The sequence below is a fragment of the Martes martes genome, assembly GCF_963455335.1.
Source record: "Martes martes genome assembly, chromosome: 13".
Taxonomy (NCBI): Eukaryota; Metazoa; Chordata; class Mammalia; order Carnivora; family Mustelidae; genus Martes; species Martes martes.
In genome coordinates, this window is record NC_137901.1 from 70,051,760 (window position 1) to 70,074,365 (window position 22,606).

General features: G+C 36.0%; 1 protein-coding gene and 1 pseudogene across 6 annotated transcripts in view; both read right to left on the reverse strand.

Annotated features, from left to right (window-relative positions):
* HORMAD2 (HORMA domain containing 2) overlaps positions 1–22,606 on the reverse strand; it is a 109,134-nt gene that overhangs the window by 49,282 nt on the left and 37,246 nt on the right. The window lies entirely within an intron of this gene.
* On the reverse strand, positions 14,842–15,391 carry LOC308354027 (large ribosomal subunit protein uL22-like; annotated as a pseudogene). The gene has a single exon. The product of its transcript is annotated as a large ribosomal subunit protein uL22-like (transcript).

A 22,606-nucleotide genomic window follows, 5' to 3' on the forward strand; every position in this document is an offset into this window, starting at 1 on the left:
CAAACTTACATTCCTAGGATAAACCCCATTTAGTTATGAAACATTATCTTTTCCACATATTGCTTGATTTGATTTGCTAATATTTTGCTAAGGACATTTGCATCAATAGTCATGAGGGATATTATTTAGTCCACAGTTTTCTATTCTTGTAATGTCTTTGTCTGGCTTTAGTATTAGGATAATGCTGGTCTCATAAGAGGAGTTTGAAGACTTCTCCTTTATGCTCTTATGGAGTTTAAGATTAGCATTATTTCTTCCTTAATTGTTTAATAGAATTCACCAACGAAACCCTCCAGTCTAGAGTTTCTGTATATGAAGGGTTTTAGTAATGACTTCAATTTCTTTAAGCAACGTAAGTTTATTAAGTTTATCTATTTCTCCATGTGTCAGTTTGGTAATTTTTGTCTTTCAATGAATGCGTTTATTTTACCCAAGTTGTCAAATTTAACAAAATACAATTTTCACACTTCTTTATTATGTTTTTAATGTCTATGGAATTGGTAGCAATATCTATCCCTCATGCCTGATATTGGTAATTTGTGTCTTCTCTCTTTATTTCTTAGCAGTCTAGTTAGAGATTTATCAAATAAAGGTATTTTCAATATTTTCCAAATTTTTGTATATTTTCTAGATGTTTTGTTATTGATTTTTTTTAAAAGATTTTATTTATTTATTTTTTGACAGACAAAGATCACAAGTAGGCAGAGAGGCAGGCAGAGAGAGAGGAAGAAACAGGCTCCCCGCTGAGCAGAGAGCCCAATGTGGGGCTCGATTCCAGGACCCTGAGATCATGACCCGAGCCGAAGGCAAAGGCTTTAACCCACTGAGCCAACCAGGCGCCCCGCTGTTATTGATTTTTAATATAACTACACTGTGGTCAGAGAAATACTTTATTATTTTAATCCTTTCAAATTCACTATAACATGTTTTATGACCCAGATTACGGTCTAATTTGGTTCTACAAACACTTTAAAACAATATGTATTCTGTAGTTATTGGATGGAGTGTTTTGTAAGGTTAATGAGGTCAAGTTGATTGTGTATTAAGTCTTCTATACACTTATTGATTTTCTGTTTGCTCTATCATTGAGAGAGGAGTGCTGAAAATAACTGTAATTGTTGATTTCTCCTTTAGTCCTGTCAGGTTTTGATTCATGTATTTTCAAACTCTGTTATTAACTGTATATACATTTAAGATGGATTCTTTTACTATTTTGTGATATCTCTATCTCTGAGAGTGTTCCTTATCCTAAAATCTGCCTTGTCTGATATTAATATTGTCATTCCAGCTTTCTTACATGTGGTGTTTGTGTAGCAGCACCTGGGTGGCTCAGTCATTAAGCTTCTGCCTTTAGCTCAGGTCATGATCCCAGGGTCCTGGGATCAAGCCCACTTGTGCTCACTTTCTCATGTTCTCCCTCTCAAATAAATAGGTAAAATCTTTAAAAACAAAAACAAGTAGTCTTTGTGTGATATATCTTTTTTTTTTTATCATTTTACTTTTAAGTTACCTGGTTCTTTTTATAGAAAGTATTTTTCTTGTAAATAGCATTTGTCTATTCATTTGACAGTCTCTGCCTTTTAACTGAAGTGTTTAAACATCTTACTTTTAGTTAAACTGTCCATGTGATTGGCTTAAAGTCTACCATTTTGTTTCTATCTGTCTCATCTCTTCTTAGTTCCTTTTCTCTTGCCATTTTTTGGATTCACCATTTAAAAGAACATTTTGTTTAAAGAAATTTTCATTGTATCTCATCTACTGACTTACTAATTATACTACTTTTTAATGATTTCTTCAAGAGTTTATAAAATGCATATCTGACTTAAAGAATTAACCTTCAAATAACACTGTGCCACATCAAGCAAAAATCTTACAATGTACTCCTATTTCCTGCCTCTTGTCCTCTTGTCATATATTTTGCTCCTACATGTTATAAATTCAATAATATATTGTTATTATTTTTGCTCTAAACATTTTGAATTTCTAAAGAAATTGCTCTAAAACATTTTGAATTTCTAAAGAAAATCAAAAACAAGACAAAAATTCTTAATTTAATCACATATTAACATAGATCCAAGTATACATCTCATATAATTTTCCTTCAATTTGAGTGGGGTTTTTTTGTTTTGTTTTGTTTTTTAAGATTTATTTATTGAAGCACCTGGGTCGCTCAGGTGGTTAAGCATCTGCCTTTGGCTCGAGTCATGATCCCGGGATCCTGGGATTGAGCTCCATGTCAGGCACCCTGCTTAATGGGGAGTCTGCTTCTCCCTCTCGCTCTAACCCTCCCCGTGCTTGTGCTTTTGCTTGCTCTCTCTCTCAAATGAATTTTTTAAAAAACACACATCTTAAAGATTTATTTATTTATTTATTTATTTGAGAAAGTGGTAGGGAGAGGCAGAGGGAGAAGGAGAGAGAAACTCTAAGTAGATTCTATGCTCAGCATGGAGCCCAATGTGGGGCTCGATTTCATGATCCAGAGATCACAACCTGAGCCAAAAGCAAGAGTTGGTTGCTTAACTCAGTGCAGCACCCAGATGCCCCTTGAACTTCTTTAATATTTCTTGTAGTACTGCCCTATTGACAACAAATTCTGTCTTTTTTTTTTTTTGCCTAAAAATGTCTTTTTTTCCACTTTAATTTTTAAAGGCTATTTCTGCTGGGTACAAATTCAAAGTGGAGAGCTTTTGCTTTTCATGAAGTTAAAAGATGTTATTCCATTGTCTTATGGCTTATATTGTCTCTGCTAAACATGTGTTTATAATTTTCATCAAATTTATAAAATTTATGGTCACTATATTTTCAAATTTCCACTTGACTTTTGGGGATTCCAATGACACAGATTAGACTGCTTGATATTGTTCCACAAGTCACTGAGTCACTATTTTGTTTTGTTTGGGTTTTTTCCCCCCTCTATGCTTCAGTTTAGATATTTTCTATTGTCTCTATCTTCAAGTTCACTGATCTATTCTTTAGTAGAGTCTAATCTGCTGTTAAACCCACTAATGATAGTTTTAAATTTCAGATATAGTGTTCTTAAACTCTACAATCTATTTCTCCCCACTTTTATCTTATTTTTTTATTTTTTACTTTTTATTTACTTGACAGAGAGAAAGAGCACAAGCAGAGGGAGCCACAGGCAGAGGGAGAGGGAGAAGCAGGCTTCCCGTTGAGCAGGGAGCCTGACATGGGGCTCAAACCCAGGACCCTGAAATCATGACCTGAGCTGAAGGCAGACACTTAACCAACCAAGCCACCCAGGTGGCCCTGCCCCTACTTTTAAAATATTTTTTCATTTTTCTCATTATATTCATGTTTTTCCTTAAATCATTGAGCATATTTCTCATAGCTTTTCCTCACTTGTTTTACTGAGGTATAACTTACATACAGTAAAAACTATCCCTTTTAGTACATAGTTCCATGAATTTTAACAAACATATGCACAATAAAATTATAATATAGCCCCATTACCCTCAAAACTCCACTATGACCCTTTGTGACCAAACCTTACACCCAGCTCTGGAACCTATTAATCTATTTTCTTTGCCCAGAGCAACCAATTATACATATTATATATAATTATACATATATTTTAAAATTAAGTTTTCCCTTTGTAAGAATGTTTTGAGAGAGATCAACTTCTAGCATATCAGTATGGAGAGCTCCACAGACCTGCTTCTCAGAAAAACTGATAAAACTATTTTTAAAAAATGAAGCAGCTGGAGGATATCTGGGTAGCTCAGTCGGTTGAATGTCCAACTCTTGGTTTCAGTTCAGGTCGTGATCTCAGGATCCTGGGATTGAGCCTCGCATTGGGTTCCGAGCTCAGCATGGAGTCTGCCTGAAATTCTCTCTCCCTCTCTGTCTGCCCCTCCCACTTGTGCTCTCTCTCCCTCTCTCTCTCTCTCTAAATAAATAAATAAATATTTTTAAAAATTCAGTCTCAGAATGGTCCCAAAGACATATAGCAAATGAAGAAACCTCTATTCAAGAAAATTTACTAAAATTTGGTAAGAACAAGTCTGTGGTATTTGAACCAAAACCACTCCCTCCACCCTCTGAGCTTGGTGAGACTCCACTCCACTCCAGACTGGCATAGCCAGGTACACATAGCTCCCTCTCCCTTACATCTTCATGAGAGGGTCTAAACATCCACATTTCTCATCCTGGCCCTACCTATATATTGTTGAGACTAAATTCTATGTCATTATGATCAAAAGTTGAGGGCTCCTTTCTTCTACCCAGCCCCCACTGGTGGGTCGAAGGTTCTAATTTGGATGCAGCCAGGAACCCAATCACTCTTCCCCTGGCTTATAAGACCATAGTCCCACACTGGGAGAGACTAATTGAGAAGACCTGAGTCTAATGCCTCACCCCCACCTAGCACTCAGCTCCTAAAGTAGGACTGTCACGTAGAGACATGTAAGCCATTGTCCCCACTCCCAGCTTCAGAGCTGGGGCTCAGAGATTTTACCAGGGGGTAGAAGCAGGACATAAAACAGATATGTCCTAACTTTTCCCAAGAAAAGTGACTATTTGCAACAGAACATGGAGAAATGCAAGGCAAAGGGCACTCTTAAATATGATCGAGGTTGTGCTGAAAGGAAATTGAGAGGGTATTTGTAGATTCATCGGAGATACAAGCTAAACTGTAGGCCAATTAGTTTGCAGGAGAGAATCAAAATAAGAGACAGGTGGGAGGAGCCCTCTTGAAATAAGAACAAACACTGAGCTCAGGAACTCCCTTCAAAGGAGCCTAAATTTGATTGGACTAGTCTCTAGAGCAGTTTATGTCTGGAACACTGCTGAAAACAATCACCAGCAATTAGCTGAGTTTAATAGCTGGTGAGGTCAGGGAAAGAGACAAAGAAAGTCCTGACAAAACCATCAAGGTAATTGTGGGTATCCACAAGGCTACATTATCTAAGTAGCAACATCAGAGACTTAATACTACAGGGGAGAAGTAGATTTCACTAAAATAAGACAGCCAGTCACTAAACAAAGAAATAACAATAACATGAGCCAGGAGGCAAGGAAAGGTCCAGAACCAGAGCTGCTACATTATCTAAAATGTTAGTTTCAAAAAAAAAATTATGGGACATTCAGAAAAACAGGAAGGTATGACTCATACACTGGGGGGGAGGGGGAAGCAGGTAACAGATAATGACTGTGAAAGCAATCAGATATCAAATTCAACAGACAAGAACTTCAAAGTATCCATTATTTATATTATCAAAGAATTACAGGAAACCAACACTAAAGAAATGAAGGTGTGACAACAATGTCACATCCAATAGGAAATATCAATAAAGAGATAGAAATTACAAAAAGTACTGAATGGAAATTCTGGATTTGAAAAGAACTGAAATGGAAAATTTGCTAGGGAGGTTCAACAATAGATTTGAATTGACAGAAGAAAGATTTATCAAACTTGAAGACAGATAGATAAAAATTATGCAATCCAAAAACCAGAGGGAAAAAAACGAATAAAGGAAAATGACAAGAGGGGCTCCTGGATGGCTCAGTGTGTAAAGTGTCTGACTTCGGCTGAGGTCATGATCTCAGGGTCCTGGGACTGAGCCCTGCGTTAGGCTCTGTGCTCAGCGAGGAGTCTGCTTCCCCTCTTCCTCTTCCCCTCTGCCCACTTGTGCTGGCTCTCTCTCTCTCAAATAAGTCTTAAAAAAAAAAAGTCTTAAAGAAAAAAAAAAAAAGGAAAATCCCCTCTGGGAATCTATCCCTATAAAAAAAAATAATAAAGAGGGGCGCCTGGGTGGCTCAGTGGGTTAAGGCCTCTGCCTTCGGCTCAGGTCATGATCCCAGGGTCCTGGGATCGAGCCCCACATCGGGCTCTCTCCTCAGCAGGGAGCCTGCTTCCTCCTCTCTCTCTCTGCCTGCTTCTCCGCCTAGTTGTGATCTCTGTCTCTCAAATAAATAAATAAAATCTTAAAAAATAATAATAATAAAGAAAAAAGGATAAATGACAGGAGCCTCAGAGAAATGTGCGATACGTTTAAGTGCACCAACATACACATAATGAAGGAAAGAAGAGTGAGAAATAAATATTTAAAGAAATAATGACTGAAAACTTGTCCAAATTTATTGAAAAACACTAATCTATACATTCAGGGTGTTCAACAAACTACGGTAAGAAAAGTGCAAAGAGAACCACAAACAGAAACATCAAAATAAAAATGCTAAAAGCCAAAGACAAGGCAAAAATCTTAACAACAATAAAAGGAAACAACCCATCACTTACAAGGGAACCCCAAAATGTTAACAGCTGATTTCTCAGCAGAAACAATGGAGGCCAGTTAGGCAATAGGATAACATAATCAAAGTGTTCAAAGAAAAACTGTCAATTCTAAATCAAGCAAAGTCATCTTCAAAAGTCATCTTTTTCCCAGATTAACAAAAACAGAGAATTTGTTGCCAACAGATTCATCTTACAGAAAATACTATAGAAAATGCTTCAGGTTGAAAGCAAGTGACTCCAGATGGTAATTTAAATTGCCACAAAAAAACAAATGACAATGAAATGGTATTGGTAATTATATAATTATAAAAGGCAGTATAAGGGCACCTGGCTGGCTCAGTCAGTGGAGCATGTAGCTCTTGTTGTTGGGACTGTGGGTCTGAGAACTATGTTGGGTTGAGAGATTACTTAAAATATATATATATATATAAATAAATAAATAGCAGTGTAAAAATAATAAAAAGCAGTATAGAGGCATATTTTCTCCTTTCTTCTCTTAACTGACTTAAAGACCAATTGTATAAAATATGTATGTAATGTATTCTTCAACCTATAACATAAAGAAAAGTAATATATTTGCCGATATCAACACAAAGCAGGCGAGTGGGGGCAAAGCTGCATTGGGCTAAGGAAATGGCTACAGATGATATAGTAATAATTACAGCAGTGCATTGTTGGGCTTGTAACATTAATAAATGCAATATGTATAACAATAATACCACACAAATGGGGGGGGAGAGATTAGAGCTATATAGAAATAACAATGCTACATCTCCCTGGAATTCAACTAGCATAAACCTGAAACTTATTTTGATGAGTTAAGAGATATGTGATAAGCCCCAAAGCAACCAATAAAACATATGTATATATAGTTTAAAAAAAAACCTTAAAGAAATTTAAATGCCTCATTAAAAATATTCACACAATGCAAAAGAAAGCAGTAAAGGAGGAATAGAAGAACAAAAACACTGAAACACATGGAAAGCAAAAAGTAAAATGGCAGTCATAAACCCAACTCTATCAATAACAGCATTAATTGGAATGGATTAAATTTGCTAATGGAGATAATGAGGGACATTTTATAATGATAAAAGGGCCAATCCATCAGGAAGATAAATTAATTATAAACATCTAATAATAGAACACAAAATCACATGAAGCAAAAACTGACAGAAATGAAGGGAGGACTAGGCAATTCAACAACAGTTGGAGACTTCAACACCCAATTTCAATAGTGAGGAGGACAACTAGGCAGAAAACTAACAAGAAAATAAAAGACCTGAACAAAAGTACAAACCAACCAGACCTAATATAACTACAGAACACATACCAAATAACAGCAGAATATGCATTCTTCCCAAGTGCACATGGAACATCCAGCACTATGCACATGCAAGCATAGACAATATGTTAAAGCATAAAACAAACCTCAATACATTTAAAAGAATAATAGAAAGTATGTTCTCTGACCACAATGGAATAAAATTAGAAATCAAGAACAGAATAGAATTGAGGAAATTCACAAATATGTAGAAATTAAACAACATGTTCCTAAATAACCAATGGGTCAAAGACGAAATCAAAAGAGAAATCAGAAAACACTTCAAGATGAATAAAAATGAAAATACAACATAACAAAACACAACACAGCTAGAGCAGGGCTTAGAGAGAATTTTATAGGTATAATGCCTATATTAAGAAAGAAGAGAGATCTCAAATAACTTAAATTTCCACCTTAAGACATTAGAAAAAGTATAAACTAAATCTAAATCAGGCAGAAGAAAGGAAATAATAAAGATTATATTGGAAACTTATGAAATGGAGAATACAAAAACAATAGAGAAAATTGATGAAGCCATAAGCTGGTTCTTTGAAAGATCAACAAATTTGACAAACCATTATCCAAACTGACCAAGAAAACAAAACAGAAGACACAAATTACTAGAGTCTGAAATAAAAGAGGAAACATTACTACAGACTTTATCAAAATATAAAAGGCATAAAGGAATATTAGGAATAGTTATATATCAATAAATTAGATAACATAGATTAAATGGAAAATTCCTAGAAAGCACAAACTCCCAAAACTGACTCAAGAAGAAATAGGAAATCTGAATAAGTCTATAAATGAAGAGATCAAATTAATAGCAGAAAAAGAAGAGAAAAAGAAACAAAGAAAGAAAAAGAAAGCCACCCACAAAGAGAAGCCCAGCCCCAGATAGCCACTGGATTCTATCAAATATTTAAAGAAGAATTAATACCAGCTCCTCACAAATGACTCCAAAAAGTAGAAGAGGAGTGAACACTTCCAAACTCATTTTATGAGACCAGTGTTACCCTGATACCAAAACAGAAAAAGACATCACAAGAAAAGAAAGCTATAGATTAATATCCCTTATACATATGAACATATAAGTCCTCAACAAAATATTAACACACCAATACCAGGAACATAAAATATATATGCATATATTTTATGATATATATATGATATATATTTTTATGTCATATATATATATATATATATATATCTCCTGTGACCAAGTAGAATTTTTCCCAAAAATGTAAGCTTAGTTTAATATCTGAAAATTAATTAATGCAATACATCATATCAAAAGTTTAAAAAGGCAAAAATCACATGTCAATAGATGCAGAAAAAGTGCTTAATAAAATCCAACAGCTTTTCATGATTTAAAAAAACACTCAAGAACTAATGCAACATAGGGCATCTACCAAAAAAAAAAATCATACTCAATAACATACCTTTTGGTGAAAGACCGGATGCTTCATCCTTAAGAACAAAACAAGAACGTCCACTCTGACCATTTTTATTCAAGATTGTAATAGAAATTCTAGTCAGGGCAATTAGATAAGGAAAAGATATAAAAAGCATCCAGGTTGGAAAGGAAGTAGTGGTGCCTGGGTGGCTAGTGAGTTAAGTGTCTGACTCTTGATTTCAGCTCAGGTCCTGATATCTGGGTGGTGGAATCAAGCCTCATGTCAGACTCTGTGTTCAGCACAGAATCTACTTGAGATTCTCTCTCTCTCCCTCTCCCTTTGCCCCTCCCCTCTGAGCTCTTGCTCTCTCAAATAAATAAATAAATAAAATCTTTTTTAAAAAGTTGGGGGGGGGGAAGAAGTAAAAGTGTATCCTATCTGTAGGGCACAGTCTCATATATAGAAAATCCTAAGGAATCCATTACTGTTCGAACTAACAAGTTCAGTGAGTATATTAGTTAGGAGTTCTCCAGAGAAACAGAATAGGATGTGTATATGTATATGGAGAGATTTATTATAAGGAATTGGCTCAGATGATTATGGAGTCTGACTGGCAAATCTAGAATCTGCCCTACGGGCTAGCAGTCTTGAGACATAGAAGGACCAATGAAGTAATTCTAGTCAGAAGGCCAGCAACCTGCAGACCCAGGAGAGCCTATGGTACAGATAAAGTCTGAAGGCAGTCTGCAGAGAATTACCTCTTGCTTGAGGAGGAGGATCTTTTTGCTTTATTCAGGTCTTCAACTGACTGGTTGAGGCAGACTCACATTAAGAGGGCCAATCTGCTTTACTCAAAGTTCACCTATTTAAATGTTACTCTCATCAAAAAACACCCTCCAAGTATCCTTGACATATAAAATTAACCATCATAGCAAGGTTGCAGGATATAAAATCAATATACAAAATTCAATTGCATTTCTGTACACTTGCAATGAACAATCCAAAAATGAGATGAAGAAAAACCAATTATACTCACAATAGCATCAAAAGAATAAAATACTTAGGAATAAATTTAACAAAAAAGTGTACAACTTTTACTCTGAAAACTATAAAAAACTGCTGAAAGAAATTGAGGAAAATGTAAATAAATGGGAAGATATCCCATTTATATATGGATCAAGAACAGCTTGATCATGGATCAAGGATCTTATTCATGGATCAAGAACAGCTTAGTATTGTTAAATTGTCAACAATCCCTAAGTTGATCTAGAGATTCAATGCATTCTCTCTACGAATTCCAGCTGACTTCTTTGTAGAGAATGACAAATTTCTGATTTGAAAATTTAAACAATTCTAAAATTCAAAGGACTCAACAGCCAAAACAATCTTGAAAAAGAATGAAGTAGGAGGACTCATACTAATTGAAAAACTTACTACAAAATAATGGTAATTGGAGCACTTGGGTGGCTCAGTCATTTAAACATCTGTCTTCAGCTCAGGGCATGATCCCAGGGTTCTGGGATCTAGCCCCATGTCCAGCTCCCTGCTCAACAGGGAGTCTGCTTCTCCCTCTCTCTCTGCCATTCCCCTTGCTTATGCCCTCTGGTTCTCTCTCTGTCAAATAAATAAATAAAATCTTAAAAAAAATAAGCAATTGTAATCAAGGCAGTGTAGTAATGGCACAAAAGACAGCCATATAGACTAATGGAATACAACTGGGAGTCCAGAAATAAAGCCATGTGTCTATGGTCAAAGTGATTTTTGATAAGAGCACTAGGGCCACTTTAGAAAGAAAGAATCATCTATTGAATAAATGATGTTGGGACAACTGGATATCCACATACAAAAAAATGTCAGATCATTATTTCATGCCATATACAAAAATTAACTTGAAATGAATCAAAGATCTAAACATAAGAACTAAAACTATAAAACTAACAAGAAAATAGAGGGATATAAATCCTCATGACCTCAGATTTGGCAAATTATTCTTAGATATGACACACAAACATACACACAAAACATAAGCAACAAAAGAAAAATGGATAATGGATCCAAAATAAATGGATCCATTAAATGGATCAAAATTGAAAGTCATTTGTGCTTCAAAGGACACCACCAAGAAAGTGAAAATACAACCCACAGAATGGGAGAAACTATATGCAAACAGTATAGCTGATAATTAGACTTAGAAAAAATAAAGACTTCTTAACCTCAACAATAAAAAAATTAACAATCTAACTTTAAGGTGGGCAAAAGATCTGAATAAACATTTCTCCATGGAAGATATATAAAGGGACAACACATGAAAATATGCTTGATAACTGTCATTAGAAAAATGCAGATCAAAACCACCATAATATACTACTTACTTCATACCCATTAGAATGGCTAGAATCAAAAAGTAACATGATGAGTGTTGGTAAAAATAAAGGGAAAACTGGAACTCTTATATACTGCTGGTGGGAATGTAAAATGATGCAGCCACTTTAGAAGACAGTTTTGGAGTTCTTCAAATATTAAAGACAGAGTTACCATATGACCTAACGATGGCACTCCTAGGTATATATCCAAGAGAACTGAAAATAGGTATTCAAAAAGAACTTGTATATGAAAGCTATAGTAGCATTATTCATAACAGTCAAGAGGTATAAACAACCCAAATGTCTGTCACTGATGAGCGGACACAATATGTGGTATAGCCATACAACGGAATATAATTCACCGCAAAAAGGAATGAAGTACCTTATATAGCCTACAACATGGATGAAATTTGAAGACATAATACTAAGTGAAAGAAGCCAGTCACAAAAAAACTACACATTATATGACTCCATTTATATGAAATATCCAGAGTCAGAAAATAGATTAATGATTGCTTAAGGACTTGGGGGAGAGGACAAAGGGGGAAATATGGAGGTGATAACTAAAGGGTTTGGGGTTTCTTTTTGAGGTGATGAAAATGTTCCAAGACTGTGGCAATGGTTGCACAAGTCTGTGTATATACTAACGACCACTCAATTGTACACTTTAAATGGGCAAATTGCATAATATATTAATTATAACTCAATAAATCTGTTAAGGAAAGAAAAACATATAAATAGAATCATATAGTATGTAGTCTTTTGATTTTGGCTTCTTTCACTTAGCATAATCCATTTGCAATTGACCCACATTGTTGCATGTATTAACAGCTTTTTTCTTTATAAGTTTATCCATTCCTCCATTAAGGAACATTTGGATTGTCCAGTTTTTGGAGATTACAAATAAAGCCTTTGGTATAATGGCTGTTTTAAAGTCCCTATCTACTAATTTTTATCATTGCTAACATTTCTGGGTCTTCTACTGATTTTCTTTTGGTTATAGGTCAATTTTCTGGGGCACCTGGCTGGCTCAGTCAGTAAAGCATGCCATACTTGATCTTGGCATGATGAGTTCAAGTCCCACACTGGGTGTAGATATTACTTCTAAAAAGAATGTTTCCTTCTGCTTTACATGTCAATAAAGTTTTACTGGATAATGGAAAGTAAGAATTTTACATAGTTGAGTGTTTGGATTTAGTCATCTTCCTCTAAAAAGTGTTGAATTTGGGGGGCACCTGGCTGGCACAGTCGGTTAGGCATCCAACTTGTGGTTTCAGCTCAGGTCATGGTCTCAGGGGTCATGAGACCAGGGTCCAAACTCAGTGGGGAGTCTACTTGAAGATTCTCGCTCTCTGCCCCTCCCCCCACTTGCACCTCTCTCTCTCAAATATATAAATAAATCTTTTTTAAAAAGTGTTGAATTCCATTTTGGCAGGCAAATAAGTTTGATCCTTTCAAGGTTTATTTTTAAGCTGTTAAAATGAAGTTTGGAGGCCTTCATTAGAGGGTTGGTTTAGTTCTACTGCTAAGGCATAACCTTTCTGGAGTCCCTGTTGAATGTGCCAGATTTTCAACAAGGTCTCTTTCCATGTGACTGGTAATTTTATGAATATTTCCCAGCCCCATGACAGCTTTAGGAATTGTCTAGTTTACACCTGGAGAGAAAACTCCCCAGTAATTTTCTTTGTTCAACCTTATAGAATTTCAAACACATTTGAGAAACTGAATATTCAACCACAGACTCAGGGGATCCCTATGCCAATTTCTAGAGCTCTTTCTCTTTATAGGTCCCATCCTTCTGATATTCTGTTCCCAACTTCTTCAGCTTCCTCAAACTCCAACCTCTGTTTCTTCAACTCAGCAAGACTGCCATTTCTGCTTGGGTTCTTCCCTCTCTGTGGCAGTGGTCCCGAAAGTACCTCCTGACAGAAAGTCAGGCCAATTTTAAGGCTCATCCTGTTCTTCTCTCAGAAATAACAGTTTTGTACCTTCTGTTGTCTGAAAACAGTTGTTTCATCTATTTTTTCGTTTCCTAGTTGTTCACACCAGGACAAGTCTATTAACTTTATTCCTTCAAGACTAAAAGTGGAATTTGATCATTCTATTGGATTTTTGCTGTCCTATGGGATTTTTCACATTCTCTCTTTTATGAATGAATGTAAGATTTAATGGATTGAGGGGTACCTGGGTGACTCAGTCAATTGAGTGTTGACTCTTGGTTTCAGCTCAGGTCACGATTGTGGTTTTGAGATAGAGCCCCATGTCAGGCTCCACCCTCAGTAGGGAGTCTGTTTGAGATTCTCTTCCTCCTCCCATCTCTTCCCCTGCTCTCTCTCTTTCTCTCTCAAATAAATAAATCATAAAAAAAAATTTAATGGATTGAGTATGAATTTTGAAGCCATAGAGACCTAGATTCAAATACTGATTTTGATGGTTTATAGTCAGACAACACTGGACATCCTAACTAATGTTTATGCACTTCCATTTCTCATCTATAAAATGTTATGCAAAGTCATTGTTGGGATTAATTGAAACTATGTATATTTAGCCCTTTGTAGGCACTTAATGAATGGTGATACTATTATTTATATTTATATAAAAGCTGTTTATTTATGTGTTATTTCTTTACCAAAGAGTTCTGAATCAGGGATTTGGCTTATTTGTGCTCACTACCTATGTACAATGACTCATGTATGATAGGCTTCAACATAAATTTATTGACTGAATAAATGTTGATAACTTACAATTAGAATATTTTAGAATATTTTTTAAGCTTTCTTCACAATGAGCTTCATGTAGACTTGTTTAAATATCAACATAGTGCCATTAGCTATAAAATTTCTTCTTGTTCTAAATTTGATTATCAAAGAAGGTTCCCTCCATCATGCAGAAGAAGCAAACTTGAGGTCATGGCTTCATAAGGTATATACATAAAACTTCTGTTTCTAGTTCTTTTTTTTCTTTTAAAGATTTATTCATTTGAGAGAAAGAGAGAGAGAGAGAGAGCGAGCATGAGTGGGAGGGGCGGGGGGGGGAGAGAGAGAGAATCTGAAGCACTCTGCACCGAGCAGGGGACACCTGGTTCAGTCTCAATAACCCTGAGATCGTGACCTGAGCCAAAACCAAGAATTAGGAGCTCAACCAACTGTACCACCCAGGTGCCTCTATTTCTAGTTCATCTTACCACTGTCTGAAGTACCAGGTTTCTGAAGTCTTAAGATCTCAGTTTTGAGATCCTAATATAAATGCTAAAAGAATTATTCTCTCTATGATACCCGGTTTTATTACAAACCATAATCTCATCTGTTTACCGAAAGATAATTTAGCCTCAAATGGAAAACTAGAAGCATATATAACAAGTACTAGAAAAATCAGCCAACTGAATATAATTCTAAATACAAGTAACATATTTTTTCCAATGTGCAGTTGACTAAATCTCAACAAAGTCTTCACTTTTGAAAAAATTCTTTTTTTTTAACTTTTACTTGCATTTATTTTATGTAGAATTTACTCCTGGGCCATACATTTTTGTTTCTTCAGTTTCTTCTGGGATATCTTTCTTCTGTGCAACCTCCTTTTCTGGTTTAGAAACAATCTGCTCTTTTTCAGTAAGGATCCTCTCAATGTGACAGGGAGAGCTCATGTATGTGTTAATCTGACCATGAGCCCTGTGAATTCTATGCCACATCTTGGGGGTTTTGTTCTCCTGAATGTGCTCAATGACCAGGGAATCTACATCTAAACCCTTTAAGTTCAGTATTACTCTGCATTATTAAGCACATGCAGCAAAAATTTAGCACTTTTTGGGTTACCAATCCTGTGTCCAGCTCCACTGTTTGACCTGGGCACACCTACCAACTCCACCAATGTAGTGAAGGAATAGTACAAATTGCTTCTGTAAAGTGACATGTTTCAGATACTTGGTGGCTTTTTGGCTATGCATACCCTTGATGGCCTGGGCAGTTTCACTTGTGTTCTTAAAGTGAACACAAAGATTTGAACCTCTTAATTTGCATGCTTTGGTAGGGTTTTCTGGGCCAAGTGAATAATGAACCATTTTCAGAGATCACCTGAGGCCACTTACGGGAAGAGAAAAAAAGATCCTAATTTAAATAGAACCTAATATTAGTTTTAGTTTAATGGTTTTAGTATAATGATAACATTGTATTACTTCAGACTATTAGGAGTACCTTTTTTTTAAACAAACAGAAGATTCTTAGTATTATTCTGTTTTGTTTTGTTTTGTTTTTAACAAAACATTTCTTTTAATGCTAGGATTTAATAAGAATACATCCAAAATATTCTTACCTAAGGTTACTCACCATGCTCAACTTTTCTTCTGTTATAATCAGTATCAATATACTCTTTTTTTCTTTATATAAGTGAAATATACACAGATCATCAGTGTGGCTCTTCCCACCAGAAATAATTCTGATATGTTATAAAATGATCGTATAAAAAAAAGAAATGACTTAAAGGACTATGGGGCATTCAACCAACTTTCATTCCTCCTTGCATGGTTAGCAGAGTGTAACAATTACATTCTATAAAGGAAAACAAAAATTAATTTAAAATTTTTCCTATTTGACAAAAAGAAACTTTGTGGAAAGGACTAGCCCCATGATAGAGAATTATGTGTGGTTTTTAAGACTGAATATTTTCTGTAGATAATGTACCTCCTTCAACGTTTTCAATAATCAAGTCCACTTCCAAGAATCTAAGATATCCTTGCCAAGACCACATTGTATCAAACAAAGCGTATATGCTTCATGAGATGTGATGCTATGAAAATCATCAGACTATACTTCAAAAATGCAGAACTTCAGTTCAGAGTTTAGTTAGAGAATATAGATTCAGAATGAAAAGGCTCTTGTTTCAATCCATTGGCTGGAATACAAAGCAATTGTAAGGAATTCAGAAAATATCTTTCTAGCCCACACTTAAATGGTACCATTTACTTTGGCACTAATGTACTTTACATTCTAATTTCTCAAAAACAAATCATTTGCACTAATCAAATGTGTTAGCACAAAAGGCTGAAAAATGGGCCTCACACAGGAAAAAGAAAGACATCCAAAAATGCTCATTTTGTACCTAGACAAAATGATAAGCTATTGAATGGGTTTTTAAGAAATATTGGTGGCTGGGGGCACCTGGGTGGCTTGGTCAGTTAAGCTCTGACTCGGTTTTAGCTCACGTCATGGTCTCAGGGTTCTGGGATCGGGCCCCGAGTCAGTCTCCTCACTCAGCTGTGTGGTTGAGGATCTTCTCTCTCCCCCCTGCTTTTCCCCCTGCTCATGTGCATGTTCTCTCTCTCTCTCCCTCAAATGAATGAATAAATCTTTAAAAGAAAAAGAAATACTTATTGCTGTTATATTAAAAAATTTTTCTGCCTTTAGCTAATCCTCAAAAAACATCATTTGTATTAATTATTTATGGATCAGTTAAATTAATGTGTCCCAGATGAGAAAATACACCACGCTGGATCAAGATTACTAAGTACAAAGGAAGGAATAGAAAAGATGTGTAGAGTATCTAGCAACTCTTTCTAACATGGAGATACAGACTCATAAAGAGCTCAGGAAATTAAAAAATTATGGCATATGAACCCTTATCTAAAAAACCGATAAAAATTCAAATTCCAAAACAGCTATAATGGTTTAATAAACTAGAATCATCAGTTTCTAAAGTACATTTGGGTAACATTAGCCTTCTTTTTTTTTTATAGCTGTCTGTATATGTCAGTAATTACTAGTCTTTTAAGGAGCCAGAGTTAATGATCTCTATTAGAAAGAAGTACTTTTCCATCAGCATTTAAACTTAACATAAAATTTAAATAAAATTCCATATCCAATTCCAGAATATGTGTTGACTGTTACCAGATAGTGAGTTCTTTGAAGAAACCTGGCCAGGGGTCTCTCTCTAGTATATCTGTCTATTGTCATCCGTCCAATTGACCACAACAGAGAAAACAGGCCCAACTTCCCAGAATACTATTGAGGTGTCACTGTGTTTGTCTACTAGCTAGATCTTAAGCCCAAATCATCCCTATTAGGAATTAAGATGTGTCCTGAAGGTGTTGCAGAAGTAGATAAAATGATAAGGACACTTTAGGATAGAGTTTCCTAGATGGTTCTACATAACCCTATTTTGTCCTAGAATTCCTAGGTCTCCTACTTGGGTTCTGTTTCTGAGTGGAGGTTTTAAGAGTTCTTATAACTTAAGAATTTTTTAACCTCAAGTCTGTGTGCTTTTATCATTTCTGAACTTCTTGTCAAATTACAATCTCACTTCTACATCATTCCTTGGATCTTAAGGATCATACCAGACAATGAATAGTATAAATACTAAATAATTTCAACTACGGATAAAAAAATTTTTATATTTCTCTTTCTGGGACTGAGATAAAAAATAACCCGAAAAAGAAAATTAGATGAAAATCTTTTTTTTTTTCAATCTTACAACAGTCTCACAACAATATGGTATGTTAAATTGCTTCTTTACTACGGATCACTGGTGAAAAAGCAGTATACGCTGTTTGGTCAAGATTTTGTTCTATTTTTTTTTTTAAAAGATTTTATTTATTTATTTGTTGGAGAGATGGAGAGAGTACAGGCAGGCAAAGTGTCAGGCAGAGGCAGAGGGAGAAACAGGCTCCCCGCGGAGCAGGGAGCCCAATGCAGGACTCGATCCCAGGACTCTGGGATCATGACCTGAGCCAAAGGCAGCTGCCTAACTACTGAGCCACCCAGGCATCCCAAGATTTTGTTCTATTTTAATAGAAAATTTTATGATACAAAAAAGTTTTAAGAAATCTTTGAGCTAGAGGTTACCAAATGTAGAGATTACAGCAAAGCCATAGAATACAGGGAAAGGTATGGAAAGTTCAGTATTGGAATTACAAGTCAGAGAGACAGAAGTTCTATACTATACTGTACTTTCCAACTTGCTTGGAACATCCTTGGCCTTGATCTCTGCCAATCAAAATATAATTCATCCATGGGGCGCCTGGGTGGCTCAGTTGGTTCAACGACTGCCTTCGGCTCAGGTCATGATCCCGGACTTTCGGGATCGAGTCCCGCATCGGGCTCCCAGCTCCTTGGGGAGTCTGCTTCTCTCTCTGACCTTCTCCTCTCTCATGCTCTCTCTCACTCATTCTCTCTCAAATAAATAAATAAAAATCTTTAAAAAAATTTAAAAAAAAATAAAAAAAAACAAAATATAATTCATTCATAAAATCACCAATTCAATGAAACCTTCCCACACAGTGCCAATTTATCCTTATTTCTGTATTGTAGTAACACAGGCTTTGGAGTCCAACCACCTGAATCTGAATCCTAGCCCTGCTACTTATTCACTGTATATGTGGCCTTCGGCCTAATTTCTCTAAGTCTGTAGTTCCTCATTTATAAAATCAGGAAAATAATAGAATCTCCTTCATAAAATAGCTGAAAAGGTTAAAAGTGATAATATATGGAAAACCCTGAGAACAATGCTCTGCTGTTATTATTATCCCTACCATTCATACACTCTCCACTATTATTTCTCATTACATTATGTAAGAATTGTCTCTTCAGCCAGAGTTCCCAAATGTAGAAACTATATTTTGTATGTCTTTGTTTTCCACACAGTGCTTAGCAAGCATTACTCTTAAAAGGAATTTTTTAAATATCCCAGAGAATTTTAGCATAGAAGGGATCTCAGAGGTCAAACTAGTTTAACTTTGCCCCTAAATCATGATTTTCTCTTGCAACACCATGGAGATAATCATCTATACCCTATCTTGAATACAGTATATATCTATACTTGAATATAGCGCCTGACAAGGAGTTCACTTTTCTCAAGACAGCCAGATTTATTTAACAGTTTCATTGTCAGAAAATCCATCCTGCAGAGGTAGAGAAGCTGGCAAGCTTTTGGAAAATGATTTGGTAATACTCGTATAAGAGCTATACAAATTTTCAGGTTCTGTACATTTCACTCCTGATACTATATCCTTAGAAAACAAGGAAAATTCTGTCGTACATACAAAAGTATTTACTAAAACACTATCTATAATAGCAAAATCAGGAATTAGCCTAAATATTCTTTTAAGATTTTATTTATTTATTTATTTTAGAGAGAGAGAGAGAGAGAGAGAGAGAGCATGTAAAATGTTTAAGAGTATGGAAAAGCAGAGTAAGTACCTAAATGAAACAAAAGATCACTAAAATTAGAAATGTGAAGAATAACGTGGGACATAGTTCTAAAGTTAATGTTAAGTATAAAAGTAAAACAAATGGATATATAAACCATGATTAAAACCATAAATAGGGGCGCCTGGGTGGCTCAGTGGGTTAAAGCCCCTGCCTTTAGCTCCGGTCATGATCTCAGGGTCCTGGGATCAAGCCCCGCATCGGGCTCTCTGCTCAGCAGGGAGCCTGCTTCCCCCTCTCTCTGTCTCTGCCTGCCTCTCTGCCCACTTGTGATCTCTGTCTGTCAAATAAATAAATAAAATCTTTCAATTTTTTTTAAAAACCATAAACAAATATGTATATCTGTGGAAAAAAACTGGAGGTGATGGAACATACAAACATGAAAACAGTATCAATACGATGGTAGGAAAGTTGGAAGATTTACATTGCTTTTTAATTACTTTAATGTCATTATAATACTGCTTTCAACTTTTTTTTAAGATTTTATGTATTTATTTGATAGAGAGAGATAACAGTGAGAGAGGAAACACAAGCAGGGGGAGTGGGAGGGGGAGAAGCAGGCTTTCAGCTGAGCAGGGAGCCCAATGCGGGGCTCGATCCCAGGACCCCGGGATCATGATCTGAGCTGACGGCAGATGCTTAACGACTAAGCCACTCAGGCGCCCCTGCTTTCAAATTTTTTAAGAGAACGTTCTTCCTTCTGTTGAGCCAAAATCAACCTCCTCTCACTCCCTGTGATTTTCGTGTCTCTTCTTCTGCCCTTTGAAATTACACAAAATAGATGAACTTGAAATATGTGAAAATGATTATCATAGTTTTAGTATCCTCATTCTCTGGTACTCCAGAAGACAGATTAGAGAGGCAATGTTGAAATCAGGGAGACTCTTAGCTGTCATTTGCAAAGAAAGCAATGATGACAGATTGAATCAGCACAACACCAGTAGGGCCAAACTTGAGAAATATTTCAAGGGTAACACAAATGGAAAAGGTAACGAAAGGGATGTAAGAAGTGAGAACACAGAAGTTGAACACATTCCTAGTCAGGCTGTTTGATAAAATCATGGTTACAACATCAACATAATGAACCTGAGAGAAGGAAGAGTATATTTGGTCAGAATTTGAAATCCTATTTGGAGATGTTGATATTGAGGTACCTTTAAGATACATATGTCTATATATTGTTAGAAAGATCAATTTGAAGTCAGGGAGACAAAAACCAAACCAGAGAAATAGAAGGCAAAAATAAAATCAAAACATGAATGAAATAGAAAACAAACAAAAAGCCATAGAAGTGACTGGGACAGGGGTATCTGGGTGGCTCACTTAGTTAAGCGTCTGACTCTTAGCTTCAGCTTAGGTCTTGCTCTTGTGGTCATGACATCAAGCCCCATATGGGGCTCTGCAATGAGGCCCAGAGTCTGCTTCAGGTTCCCTCTCCTTCTCCCTCAGTTCCTCCCCCATTACGTGCTTGCGCTTGCATGTGCACTCCCTCTCTCAAATAAGGTAAATGAAATCTTTAAAAAAAAAAAAAGTAATCAGGACAACCAAAAGATGACTTTGAATAATAATAATAAATACTGATTTTTAGCAAATATAACCAAGAAAAATTAATGGGGCACAAATAAATAGCAACAAGATATGAAAATGGGGAAATAGCTATAGGAACAAAGAGATTTTTTAAATTACAAGAGACCTCCATGAGTAACTTCATACCACAATATATGAATATTTGAATGTCAGGGAGAGGAATGTCAGGTATTTATTTTTGGGGTATAAAGTTATTTTTTTTAAAAGATTATTTATTTATTTATTTGACAGAGATCACAAGTAGGCAGAGAGGCAGGCAGAGAGGGGAGGGGGAAGCAGGCTCCCCGCTAAGCAGAGAGTCCAATATGGGGCTCGATCTCAGGACCCTGGGATCATGATCTGAGCCGAAGGCAGAGGCTTTAACCCACTGAGCCACCCAGGCGCCTTGGGTATAAAGTTATTCATAGAGGTCTTTTATAATTTAAAAAATTTCTTGTTTCTGCCATTATGTCCCCTTTTTAGAGAAAAATATAGAACATATCTCTGTGAAATTCAAAATAGACAATTTTTTTTTTTTTTTTTTGAGAAAGGGAGAAAGAAATCACAAGTGGGGATTGGGAGCAGAGGAAGAGGGAGACAGACTCTTAAGCAGACTCCAGGCTCAGTGTGGAGTCCGTGTATGGCTGGATCTCATGATCCCAAGATCATGATCTGAGCCAAAACAAGAGTCAGATGCTTAACTGACTGAGCCATCCAGGCACCCCTGGAATAGACAAAAAAAAATTTTTTTTTAAAGATTTATTTATTTGAGGAGCACCTGGGTGGCTCAGTCGTTAAGCGTCTGCCTTCGGCTCAGGTCATGATCCCAAAGTCCTGGGATCAAGCCCTGCATCAAGATTCTTGCCCCATGGGAAGGCTGCCTCTCCCTCTCCTGCTCCCCCTGCTTGTGTTCCCTCTCTCACTGTGTCTCTCTCTGTCAAATAAATAAGTAAAATCTTGAAAAAAAAAGAGAAAGATTTATTTATTTGAGATAGACAGAGAGAGAGAGAGGAATCAGGGGAGGGGCAAAGGGAGAGGGAAAGAAAGAGAATCTCACAGACTCCCCACCAAGCATGGAGCCCAGGGAGGGGCTTGATCCCATGACCTGAGCCGAAACCATAAGTCAGATACTCAGTTGATTGAGCCACCCAGGCGCCCCAACAGACAAAAATTTTTAAATAAAAACTGCCAAGCACATAATACATTACATATAATTTTAAAACTGCCACATATGGATGAAGAGATTAATAAATTGGAATACATAAAAATTAATATAACTAGTTTTCTCAAATACTATTAGTGTTCACAAAATACTATTAAGAGACTAAAAAGGAAACTCATAAAATCAAAGAGAGACTCACAATACATGTATCTGACAAAGGACTTATACATAGAATATATATGCAGAACTCCTAAAAATCAGTAAAAATGGAAAACAATCCAATAGAGCCCAATAGAAAAAAGTGATAACTTGAAAAGACACTTTACAAAAAAGTATATACAACAAGACC